The sequence below is a fragment of the Schistocerca piceifrons genome, chromosome 1 (genome assembly GCF_021461385.2).
Source record: "Schistocerca piceifrons isolate TAMUIC-IGC-003096 chromosome 1, iqSchPice1.1, whole genome shotgun sequence".
NCBI lineage: Eukaryota > Metazoa > Arthropoda > Insecta > Orthoptera > Acrididae > Schistocerca > Schistocerca piceifrons.
The window spans coordinates 890,202,825-890,215,920 of record NC_060138.1 but is presented as its reverse complement, the minus strand read 5'-3'; the positions used below and the strand labels follow the sequence as shown (position 1 = coordinate 890,215,920).

At 45.5% G+C, this 13,096-nt stretch overlaps 1 pseudogene; it reads left to right on the top strand.

Moving 5' to 3' along the window:
- Window positions 1–1,318: 1,318 nt before the first annotated feature.
- Window positions 1,319–1,436, top strand: LOC124724602 (annotated as a pseudogene).
- The last annotated feature ends 11,660 nt before the right edge of the window (window positions 1,437–13,096 follow it).

Here is a 13,096-nt window from a genome sequence, read left to right as displayed (position 1 = left end):
AGCGTCGGCTATCTCCAGCCAAGCGGCACAGTCTGCTGCTGCCTTCAGCTCTCCCGTCACCTGTGCGGTACACCGAAGTACTTCTCACATTACCTCTGCTACAATGGACTTTTAATAAATGAACCTAGAACTACCTAAATACGCTTCTCAAAAGAATTAGGGCAAAAAAATGGGTATGTTACCACATTATATCTTTACCTTTCACAAATTAAGTACACAACAAACCGTCATTACACCCTCGATCGTTGACATAAAAAGAACTGAAATGTCCGACAGGTGTCTAAAACATCATCATCCAGTCATCCTGACTGCTTTTCATTGGACTTTGAGAGCTTCGATAATGAGTATGCCTTGTGTGAGCATTTATCACTGCCTGACACCTACGTGGCGTGTAAGTCTATGGAGATGACCCTGCGGTATCCGTTCCCATTCTTCACTGAGAGCCCAGCATATTCCCTGGAGCGTCCGCGGTGGAATAGAACGACTACGAACTCGTTTGTCAAGCATGTCCCACAAATGCGCCATGTGGTTTAGGTCGTAACTCGTCATTGGCCGTTCTATAACTTCAACGTTCAGGGTTTTCAAGACATCCCGGCTGATTCCCGCCACGTAGGCCCTGCCATTAGAAGGAATTTAGGGCCACCACCGTATCTAACAGCCATCACATGGTCCAACAGGATTTGTTCGATGTACTACCTGGAGGTATGGAGAACGACAAGATACATATGACTGTCAACACTACCTCAGCATCACAGAACCTTGGAAATCTGTCGATTTCTTGGTCAACATTTGGCAGATACCGCTCACCATCGACCTGCACCCACGAACACGACCATCACCTTGCATCATAGGCTATCTGGACTCGTCTGCGAACAAAACGTTTCGCCAGTGACGAAGTAGCCTGTTGACGTGGGAATGGCAGAACTGAAGGCGAGCTACAAGATGTCGTGTCAAGCAGGGTACTCGAATAGGACGTCTGGCTCACAAGGTCCTTTCTCGTAACCTGTTCATTACAGTCTGATCGACACAGTAGCTCCACTGGCCCTTCTGAGATGGTCTAGCAGTGCTCTGGTGGTACCCGTACGACGCCGCAACGCAGAGACGGCCAGATATCAGTCTTCACGTGGGACTGCAATACGTCGCCGACCTTGTCCAAGTCTCCTTGTGGTCTGACCTGTCTCCCTGCAGCGTGCCCACAGCCTACATATAGAGACGCACCGGCATCTGAAGCAACACAACCGAAAGGCCATCCTTTTTGGATCACACAGACCACCGTTGCAACATGCACTGCATTAAGATGTCGCACTATGTGTACTTGGGCAACGGCCTTGCCGCAATGGATACACCGGTTCCCGTCAGATCACCGAAGTTAAGCGTTGTTGGGCGTGGCCGGCATTTGGATGGGTGACCATCCGGGCCGCCATGTGCTGTTGCTGTTTTTCGGGGTGCACTCAGCCTCGTGATGCCAGTTGAGGAGTTACTCGACCGAATAGTAGCGGCTACGGTCAAAGAAAACCATCATAACGACCGGGAGAGCGGTGTGCTGACTACACTCCACTCCCCTCCTATCCGCATCCTCAGTGAGGATGATACGGCTGTCGGATGGTCCAGATGGGCTCTTGTGGCCTTAAGACGGAGTGCTGCTTTTTATTATTTGTACTTGGTTGAATAGAATATCCACAAATGACAGCTGCTTTCTGTTTGTCTCGCCAGAAAACACCGGGACAACACTTCCTTATGAGGGACGACCTGACACTGCAAAGCATACCGCAGCCAATAAGTGCCGAGTGATTTTCATTGAGCCCTAAATTGAAAGCAAAGATCTCAAGCCACGCTGTAAGACCACAGGTTCCACCTGCATCAAAATAGATTTAACATACCAGACGCTAATAAACATGTTCCCCTAATTCGTTTGAACACTCTTCGTACATCAAGACAGCAGCGAGTACATTTTCCCTCGTTATTGGGGTAAATGGTCCGCCCAGGCTCAACTCCAAGTAATGCCAGTGATTTTTCCTTCGTGAGAGGACTGTAACAGGGCCGCTGATAACCCCGTCGTTGAGCGCCCATACACGCACCCCCCTGCTCCCACCCCCTTGTACTGGCGTACATAGTCCCGTGAGGCGAACCGAGTAGCTACTGGAATATTCTAAGGCCAAGAAAGCTGACAACGACTGGGAGACATATCCGATGCCGCACACAAATGACGTCAATTTGCAGAGGATGACGTCACAAAATGCCCTCGTTCACAGCGGCACACAAATGGGCCGTACATAACAGAAACTGCGCAATAGCTGACTAGAGACGTGTAGTGTGGTTTTGCAACAAGCGATTTTTGCCTCTTTTCAAATGAAGCAAGGCGTCGAGTGCCAAATGATGCGTTCAGCCTACGGTGTGTGGAGGTTGTAGTTCAAGTAAGATGTGGTTTTATGGGGCTTTAGGGGTGTTTTCCGTATCATGACTTTCGTTCATTCATTCAGGTTACCACGAACATGAAACAACATTCTACGTATTGATGAGAAGTGTGCTGTGGGCATTCTGATCTTGCGAGATAGCGTGTTTACATCTGGTGATCTAGCAGGCCATACTACAGGGCCTCCGCGTCCTATCCAACGTCCAGGAAAAATGTTGACGTGTCGGCGAATTGTAATGCGGAAGTAGGGATGTGCTCTATAATGCATTCATGCATAAGCCACATAATCTGTCTTACTGCCGAAGGCACATTCTGAAGCAGATCAGGCAGAGTATTCCGCATCAAGTCTAGGTATATTCCTCCGTCCAGGCGTTTTGGAATAATAACCGGTCCAAGTACGTGTTCGTCAAGAATCCCTGACCACACATTGATGCTGAACCGATGCTGAAGAGACGCCACAACCATTCTCCGAGGATTGTCTGTAGCCCACTGATGATGATTATAAAGATTGGGGATGTCAGTTCTGGTACAGATTTCTTCGTCGGTGAAGAAGACTGATGACGGAAATCCCATAGTTGTGATGGTCTGGTGCAAAAAACATCGACAAGATACTTCCGGTAGAGGGAAATCCACAGCTGATAATCCTTGCACTCGTTGCAGGTGATCCAAGATACACATAATCCTACTTTAGCTTACACCATGTTGGCGAGCCACTTGCTGGGAACTTGTGCTAGGGTTCGTCTCAATATCCTATAGAACCCGGTCCTTCAATTCTGGTGTACGCACAGTCCGCTGCCTCCCTGCACGTTCGTCTGTGTGAAAGGACCCATGATCACACAAACGCCCAAAAAGGGCGTGAAATTTTGTGTGACGTAATAGGTTTCTGTGAGGTTACTTGTTTTAGTACAGACGTCATGCCTCTCGACCGTTTCCATCTGTTTGGCCATGTACAGACACCTTCTCGGCTTGTTTCTGTCATGAATACCGGACCACTCTGCTGCTTGCAGTACGCTGCGTCAATCAGCGACAAGGAATACACTGCGCGTGGTCAGATGAGTTTTCATTCGTCAGCAGCATCTACCGTGACAACGATACGTTTCCGGACACATGTTCATGGGACCTTTTTCCCTCCATTTTCAGTCAGGAATCATTCCTCGAAGTTTGTCGGTTTTATTAACGTTCACCCTGTATAACTATGCAGGCATCGGCTGACAGTCAGTTGACATAAAAGTTTACTGAGTATGTTACCTCGTCATAACGTAAAAAAGCTGTACTTGAGAAACCTAGTGTTCTACTGGTAGATCCAGAAGAAGACCACTGTAACCGTGGCTGAAACGTTGGCTTCTCCAGCATAATTTGTTACTTTATGACGTGGCACCATGTTCAGAAAAAAATGATGTCAAATGGTGATTACAAGTTTTTATAACAATGTACCGGCAGCGTTTCGCAACTACAGCATCTCGAAACTCTGATTCTAACAGTTGGCCATGGCGTGCTCGGCAGCACCTTTCAGTCTATCTGCGGGTACTTCATTTCATTGCATTGGCACATGTTCGTTCGTAACAACACAAGCTATGTTTAATTTCGGATGCAGGCTTATGAAGACTTTTATATGGGACCTCGTATGTAGAACAGCCGTAACAGAAAATACGTTTAAGAGTGAAAAATAAAAAAAAAAATGGTTCAAATGGCTCTGAGCACTATCGGACTCAACTGCTGAGGTCATTAGTCCCCTATAACTTAGAACTAGTTAAACCTAACTAACCTAAGGACATCACACACACCCATGCCCGAGGCAGGATTCGAACCTGCGACCGTAGCGGTCTCGCGGTTCCAGACTGCAACGCCAGAACCGCGCGGCCACTTCGGCCGGCTAGTGAAAAATCCCTGTTGGCACTGAATGCATGAGGGAGCCTCATCAATATCAGCTTGTTATCCGTATTACGGCTAAATTATAATAATAACAAATGGTACGAAGATCGACATTATGTTTAAGAGCGTTATATATTACAGACGTTGTCACACATACGGCACTAAATCTATAGAAGTTAAAAGGCTTGAGACAAACTGCTTATAAATACGTCTTACGATAATTAGCCTCCGAAAGCGGTAGTGATGAGAGGAAGTATTCCTATCTAAACGATACATATGGAGCCCAAGAATAACTGAGCTCCTTCCTTTAAAGTAAGAGAGTCCAATTTTTTGTTCACAAAGACCCGTTATAAACCATGAAGCAACAGCTACTCAATAAAAGCTTTTTTAACTGGCCAGCTTGACAGGTCAAACGACTTGTGTGCGGGCTTGTATAGCTGCTCGTCGCACTGTGAACGCTACTGTGGCAATGCTGTTGCGTAACACATGTATCTACAGGCTGCATTGGATCAGTGAAATATAATAAGAGAAAGCTGCTATTTAAGAGACCTAGTTTGAAAATTACATGACGCAGCATTCTGTCGACATCTTATGGCGCTACGCTGTTCAACTGATTCGTTACTTCTGACGACAACCAAGAGACTTAAGGACATTGCGAGAAAGGAGAGAGGTACGCCGTCTGTAGCATCTCGCATCGAAAAGACTGTCTCGTCCACAGTAGCAGCAACCAGATATGTAAGTTTAATATCCGACGTAAGCTGTGTCACTCCTTAGCTAGTTCACATTTGAAGTGTTTCCGTCCGTCCCTACTGATAAAAATTTATATGCCACATTTTAATAATGTTGGTTTTCTCCTTCATCTTCGGGAAGTGACGTTAGTGTTAGACCAGGCGAAGTTTTTCCCACTTCTCCTAAATGCAAGGATGTATCAATAATCAAGGCTCGATTCATCTCCAGTCCGACCTTGTGCACCTTCTCTAATGACCTTGACATCGACTCGATATTAGGTGCAACCTTCCTTCCTTGCTTGCGTCCACTAGGCGAAGATGAAGCAGCTTTACTTTTTGCGTGAGCAAAATTTATTTGTTTGTAAATAAAAGCTGCCTTTTTTTGATACACTGTATTTTATTTCTTATTTTTGTGGTGACAAAAGACTGATAGTGCGTCACAAAAATAGGGGCAAACAAGATGAATAGTGGTAAGAAAAAAGTACGGAAAATAAAAACTTGCTTATGTTTCGTAAATAGAGCTATAGTGTGACCTCCAGCAAGTGAGCAAATGAGGAAACGCAGATGCCAACCAAAAACGCGAAGAATATCCCACTGATGATGTCTTAAAGTGGAAAAGACGAAACGCGTCTGGGAGAAGTAAAACACAGTGCAGCAAGAAAAGGCAGTTTTTATTTACAAAACAAATATTTCTGTGCCTGCTGCGGAGGATGGCCACGTAAACAAACTTGTTCAACAAAAATTTTATTTTTGCAGCTATAGGCGCTGTTGACCATTGCAGTAAGATCCGAGGAAATTCTCAGTACTACGAGGGTGTGCTGAAAAGGAATGCACCCGAATTTCTTATTCTGTTCTCAATATCGGTTAAGGTATTGCATGTCATCTATGTCACTCGGACGATTTTCCAGCTTCGCTGACGCGAGCTACACCCCTTTGTTGCTAGAAGGTGCCGAATTGTAGCGTGTAACATGGTGGTGTGTTATGCAACTCAGTTGGTGCGTTAGAAACAGCGTGGTATAACCTAACCGCAGATGACGTGCCTCCCATTGAAATCCATAGAATAAAAACTGTGTACTGTGATGATTATACCAACAACAGTAATCTGTGACGTTTGGTTGTTCGTGCTCGTAATGAAGTAAACGATGGTGCTAGCCTCAACGTGTGACAGAACACGGAATGAACGACCGCGTACGACAACCGCCGAGAGCCATCGGAACTGGGTTGATCAACTCTTCAGAGAAAACCGTTAATAACACGGACACAGCTGTCAGGTAAGAATGGCATTGTACACTCGCTAAGTTACAGTCGATGTTTAAAAAGTTTCCTTTGGCACCAACAAAGGCTTCTGATCGAAGTGGTACCACACGCTTTTTTCATTGACGTTTTGCTCGAAAATGGTAGATCATACTATCTGTTCACAAAGAGTATTTTTGTGTTGGGAATCGAGTACTGCCTAACATGCTGATTAGGTAGAAACGTGGATTTACGATCTCTCCGTACTCCCAGTGTTGTTTTGCAATCCAGTTGCTGCATTGGGTTCGAACAGGGGTCGCCAATAAGACAATTCACAACAACAGAGCGGATGGAGCATATATAGTAGCGAAAATGAAAAGAATGATACAGTATCTCTGGCACATGCAGGGTACTGAAACATATTTATGGTGATATCCAGATGACGCAGTTTCAAGAGACTACCAACAAGTTCAAAGGTGTTTTAATCAAGAAAAGGCTCCTCACGTTGAACCGATGGATCCAACTAGTCACAACAGATACTATAGCATTTTATTCCTGTGGCTGGAATGAGACTAATACCTAGAAAGCCTATTTAGAAAATGTAAATGGTTTTATCAATGATCGGCGTCTAATAAGGGCCAGTTATCTGCTTCCAAAGATATGTCTGGTCTTGTAATTAAAAAAAAAAGTATGCTCAAAGTTTTCAACGGACAAATATTAGTTATTTTGGACCGAAACAAGTAGCTCAAAGCTTGTGAAGTCAGAGAGGTTCTGGGACAAGAAGCGTTTAACCACTATTTTAAAATAATTTATTTACTGTACTAAAATCCAGAGACCGGTGATTCCAAAACTACGGCTTGGTGAAATCTCTCATACTTTAAGCAATGCGTTCGTTTACTTTCATTACCACACAACAACAGCTTAAATTTAAGTACACATTGCAATGAAACATATATCCAAAACCTTTAAGTAATCCTTACAATAAATGAAGGAACTACAAACATTAAACTTTGAACTTACAAAGGTTTCATAAATTTTAAAACTCCTTTAGCAAAAGCTTTACAATAATTAAAAATCATATCCAAAAATTACCAACAAATTTACATAATTTTAAAAAATAAGCAATGAAATGGCAAGTAGACCGGTTCCTTTAATAGTGAATGGAAATCAGGCGACTTTCCTTCAAAAGGATATTCATTTGCGTAGCGGCAATTACTCTAGATTGGGCGCCCGACACTTATCACTTATCATGCCACCTCTATAGATTCCAGTTTGGTCTTACATCGGTTTTAGTAATACAGCTTCAGCACATGGTAATGGCTCCTGCAACGCAGCAACTGTTAAGCGCTTACAATAATCAGGTAACGTCAGTAAAACTTTTTTAACCTTCAAACCACCAGGGCTTGGCGTAACTAGCAGATTTCAGTCAAAGAATTTAACTTACCAAGAAAGTTTATTATTTAAGAAGGGAAAGAGCTAATAATTTAATAAAACAAAATCAGCTAGCAGATTTGAATATCGATAAACAGAAAGCGAGAAACACGTATATTTAGGGCAGGGTAGTGCTTACCGATAATAACAGTCTCATTGCGTTCTTCATCGCTAAAGCCGTAATTCCATTTCCATATACATTACCGCGCTTAGAGGCCTATCCAAGGCTGACTGTGTCCCAAGCACTATGGGTAATAACTTATTGCACAAGCTATATATGAACTCGTGGCTTCAATAGAAAACAAGCAGCAACTGCTTTTGCCGAAAGCGCGATCCATTCTTGGAAGTAAGGCGAACTAACGCGCTCAGAGTGTAGTCTCTGGGACGCTGTGTACTTCGTTCAGGCTGGCAGAACCGAACACCGGCACATACGACCGCCCGTGGCAATCCACGGCGCACGGCTAGGTGCACGGCGGTTCCCCCTCTTCTCTCTGCAAGGAAGTACTCACTCTGCGGTCTCGCGCTCCCCTCAGCGCCACTGTTTAAATCTAGCCGAGCCAGAGCTCCTCTAGTAATCAGAGTTCCAATTTGGCGCGAGATATCGAACCAAGATAACCACGGATTCGAGGTCGACCGCCCCACGGCTCAGTGTTTTTCGTAGGATGTTAAATGTCTGCACTAGCAAACTCGTAATCGAGCAGTTGATATTCACGTTGTAACTTAACCGCTTGTCTGCTTCTCTCTATCTCAGTGAATCTTCCTAAAACTGTCTACCAAGACTTCTCAAAAATGATTGCCAAACACACTAATTCCCAACTTAGAATCGTGTACTGTGTAAAACTCTGACTATACTGGACTACAAAAAAATTTATATGATTTGCTCAACACTGTATACAAACTGAAGATAACTGATTCTGTAAAAATGCAGTGCTACCATTAATGTAACCTGACTTCTGAAGTAAATGCGCAATTGAACATACACAGAAATTCCTGACCTTAAACTGTACTCCCACTTACCTCGTGCCGTGACAAAAAAATTTTTATAGGGCTCTCGAAAGCAGTGTACAGCATATAGCAGCAAAGCAACATTAAAAACTACGACTGAAAATTCCGTACCACAAAGTGCAGTGTGTGTACATACATTAAAATTGCTACACCAAGAAGAAATGCAGATGATAAACGGGTATTCATTGGACAGATATATTATACTAGAACTCACATGTGATTACATTTTCACGCACTTTGGGTGCATAGAACCTGAGAAATCAGTACCCAGAATAACCACCTCTCGCCGTAATAACGGCCTTTATACGCCTGGGCATTGAGTCGAACAGAGCTTGGATGACGTGTACAGGTACAGCTGCCCGTGCAGCTTCAACACGAAACCACAGTTCATCAAGAGTAGTGACTGGCGTATTGTGACGTGCCAGCTGCTCGGCCACCATTGACCAGACGTTTTCAGTTGGTGAGACAACTGGAGAATGTGCTGGCCAGGACAGCTGTCGAACATTTTCTGTATCCAGAAAGGCCCGTACAGGACCTGCAACATGCGCTCGTGCATTATCCTGATGACATGTAGGGTTTCGCAGGGATCGAATGAAGGGTAGAGCCACGGGTCGTGACACATCTGAAATGTAGCGTCCAGTGTTCAAAGTGCCGTCAGTGCGAACAAGAGGTGTCCGAACGTGTAACCAATGGCACCCCATACCATCACGCCGGGTGATACGTCAGTATGGCGATGACGAATACACGCTTCCAATGTACATTCACCGCGATGTCGCCAAACACGGATGCGACCATCATGATGCTGTAAACAGAACCTGGATTCATCCGAAAAAATGACGTTTTTCCATTCCTGCACCCAGGTTCTTCGTCGAGTACACCTTCGCAGGCGCTCCTGTCTTTGATGCAGCGTCAAGGGTAACAGCAGCCATGGTCTCCGAGCTGACAGTCCATTCTGCTGCAAACATAGTCGAACTGTTCGTGCAGATGGTTGTTGTCTTGCAAAAGTCCCCATCTGTTGACTCAGGGATCGAGATGTGGCTGCACGATCCGTTACAGCTATGCGGATAAGATGCCTGTCATCTCGACTGTTAGTGATACGAGGCCGTTGGGATCCAGCACGGCTTTCCGTATTACCCTCCTGAACCCACCGATTCCATATTCTGCTAACAGTCATTGGACCTCGACCAACACGAGCAGCAATGTCGCGATACGATAAACCGCAATCGCGATAGGCTACTATCCGACCTTTATCAAAGTGGGAAACGTGATGGAACGCATTTCTCTTCCTTACACGAGGCATCACAACAACGTTTCACCAGGCGACGCCGGTCAACTGCTGTTTGTGTATGAGAAATCGGTTGGAAACTTTCCTCATGTCAGCACGTTGTAGGTGTCGCCACCGGCGCCAACCATGTGTGAATGCTCTAAAAAGCTAATCATTTGCATATCACAGCATCTTCTTCCTGTCGGTTAAATTTCGCGTCTGTAGCGCTTCATCTTCGTGATGTAGCAATTTTAATGGCCAGTACTGTACATAATAAATTGAATGAAGGGTTTGAATTTTAATTGGTAAGAAATGACTTCTGACAAAATTCGTATGAAACTCTATTTTCAAAAGTAATGCTTTAAAAATCAACTAAATGTTTACAGTAGTAGTTGCATATCATGACTTTAAGCAAGGGAACTCTCATCATCCTACCAGAGCAATCCATCTGACAATCCTACTGTCTGAGTTTCATTACTGCAGTCTCAATAACACCAAACAATGATATGCGCTTTCGTGCTTGCCTGAATCTCTCAACATCCCAGAGAAAACTCCAAATAATCTACTTAGCTTCTCTTTCCGTAACTGCATCAAAAATATTCATACTCAAATTCCATCAGTCTTATATCACACTTTTAAAGCAAATTTCTTGACTATAGTTCAAAATATGTCTTCCACTCACCAGTGCTCTATTTAGAAAGCGTGGAACTTCGCTAGCGCACTCAGGCAGAGACGGTGTAACAACACAAAGATATTACAGCAGTAGTCAAAGATAACTCAACTACATAGTTTTGTCTGCGTGAGCTATGCATATCGATATTTACGTAAGAAACACAATTTACAGAGACCTAAATAACATGCACACCTCACATCATAGGGAGGCACTCGTACATATGTAGCGGAAACGCAACTTTTATACCAACGTCTTCGTAGCAGAACGAATATAACAATGTTTCAGTATTGAATACAGGCATTGCCGATAACAGTATCCGCGACCGCTGTCAGCGACCTGGGATAACAAACCGTGAGGGACTGTCTGTTGGGCCTGAGACGACGGAAGATGTGGTAGGGGAGGAGAGAGGGGGGAGGAGGTACAGTGGGGGGGTGGGGGGTGGAGGAGGGGGAGAGGCAGACGGTGGCGGCCGAGCGGTCCGCAGACCTACTTGTTGCAGCGGGTAATGGGCACAGCGTGAACACAAGCGCTCCTCGGGCCTAGCGCTACCGTTTGCTTGGCTCCCCACAACACACGAAGCGTACCGGCTTCTGGAACTGAAGCGCGACCCGACAATCACTTTCGTTTGGCCTCCGTATACAGAGTGAGGCAGTTAAACGGGAACATATGTGGACTGCCTGGCTGCTGTGGTGGCGGATTATGGGCATGGAGGACTTGAACTTGGACATGTGGACAGGTGTAAGTTTCAGTAGCAATACAGAGTTAGTCAAGTGCATTCACTGTAAAGGCGTATTACAAAAACTCGCATACTTTTATAGGAGCTCAGTGCACTTTTCATTCACATCCCAGAGGCTCCCGTGCTAACGTCCAGGGCTATCATCATTTTGGTGAGAATCTTCCAAACCACTGGTAGCACAAAAAGGAAACGGCCTCACACAAGCATGTTCCGAGTAAGGTCTTAAGCGAGTGAAAATCTCATTTTGGAAACAGCCCCCAGGCTTTGGCTAAGCCATGTCTGCGCATTATCCTTTCTTCCAGGAGTGCTAGTTCTGCAAGGTTCACAGGAGAGCTTCTGTGAAGTTTGGAAGGTAGGACACGCGGCACTGGCGGATCTAAAGATGTGAGGACGGGGCGCGAGTCGTGCTCGGGTAGCTCAGGTGGTAGAGCAGTTGCCAGCGAAAGGCAAAGGTCCCGAGTTCGAGTCTCGGCTCGGCACGCAGTTTTAATCTGCCAGGAAGTTTTAAGTAATGGACTCCCCGCCACATTCTTTATCATTCCGAAGCACTGGTCGGCGACTACCAGGAGTCGGAGGAAGGGATTACTGACCCGTGCACTGCGCAGGGTGTCGTTCACACCAAACACAGAAGACGGAGTCTGGAGTAGTGCTGTAACCGGGAATCATGGAATGTAGATGAATGATGTCGTACTGTGTTCAGCAATGAATCGCACTTTTGTGCTACCCTGGATGACCATCATTGGCAGGTATGGCGGCAATGCTGTGGAGAGACACAACAGCGTTTCTTCTGGCGTGCGGGGAAGCCAACGGGTATGATTTCAGATCATGGGTGTTATGAACTGGGGGAATTCTGACGGCAGAACGGTACTTCACCGACATCCTGCTTTCTCATGTGTTACCTCCCATGTGACAATATCGCGGTGCCTTTTTTCAGCAGAACAATGTTCGTGCACACGTGGCACATGTGTCTGTGAACTCTATTCGTGGGGTGGAGGTACTGGCTTTGCCTTGGAACATCGTTTGATCTGTACACGTCTAACATGTGTAGAACCCTGTCTCGGACATCAACTCTGTTTCAGGGCCAGTATGGAGGATATCAAGGACTAATTACAGCGTCCGCAGCTCCTGGTCGTGCGGTAGCGTTCTCGCTTCCCACGCCCGGGTTTCCGGGTTCGATTCCCGACGGGCTCAGGGATTTTCTCTGCCTCGCGATGACTGGGTGTTGTGTGCTGTCCTTAGGTTAGTTAGGTTTAAGTAGCTCTAAGTTCTGGGGGACTGATGACCATAGTTGTTAAGTCCCATAGTGCTCAGAGCCATTTGAACCATTTGAACTAATTACAGCAGTTTGCCTCTGGAGAAGACGGGACGGATTTATTTACACACTTCCCAACTGAGTCAGTGCATGCATACAGGCCAGAGAGGGTCCAACGTTGTATTTCTTAATGGGCTCAATACTGACAAGTTACGCCGATAAGCCAAAACATTACGACCACAGACCACCGCGACGTTGGATGCCGCCTGGTGACACTGCGGGCACGTGACGTGCTATGAAAAATATGTAAGCGCAGCAGAGACTGATGACGGATTACCCTAGCCAAGATGTGGGCTACAAAGGGGGAAATCCACTGAGATAATCGACTGTGTCAAAAGACGGATTATTATTACGCAAACACTGTGAACGAGTATTTCGAAAACGGCGAAGGTGGTCGAATGCTCGCGTGCTACTGTCGTGAGCATCTAC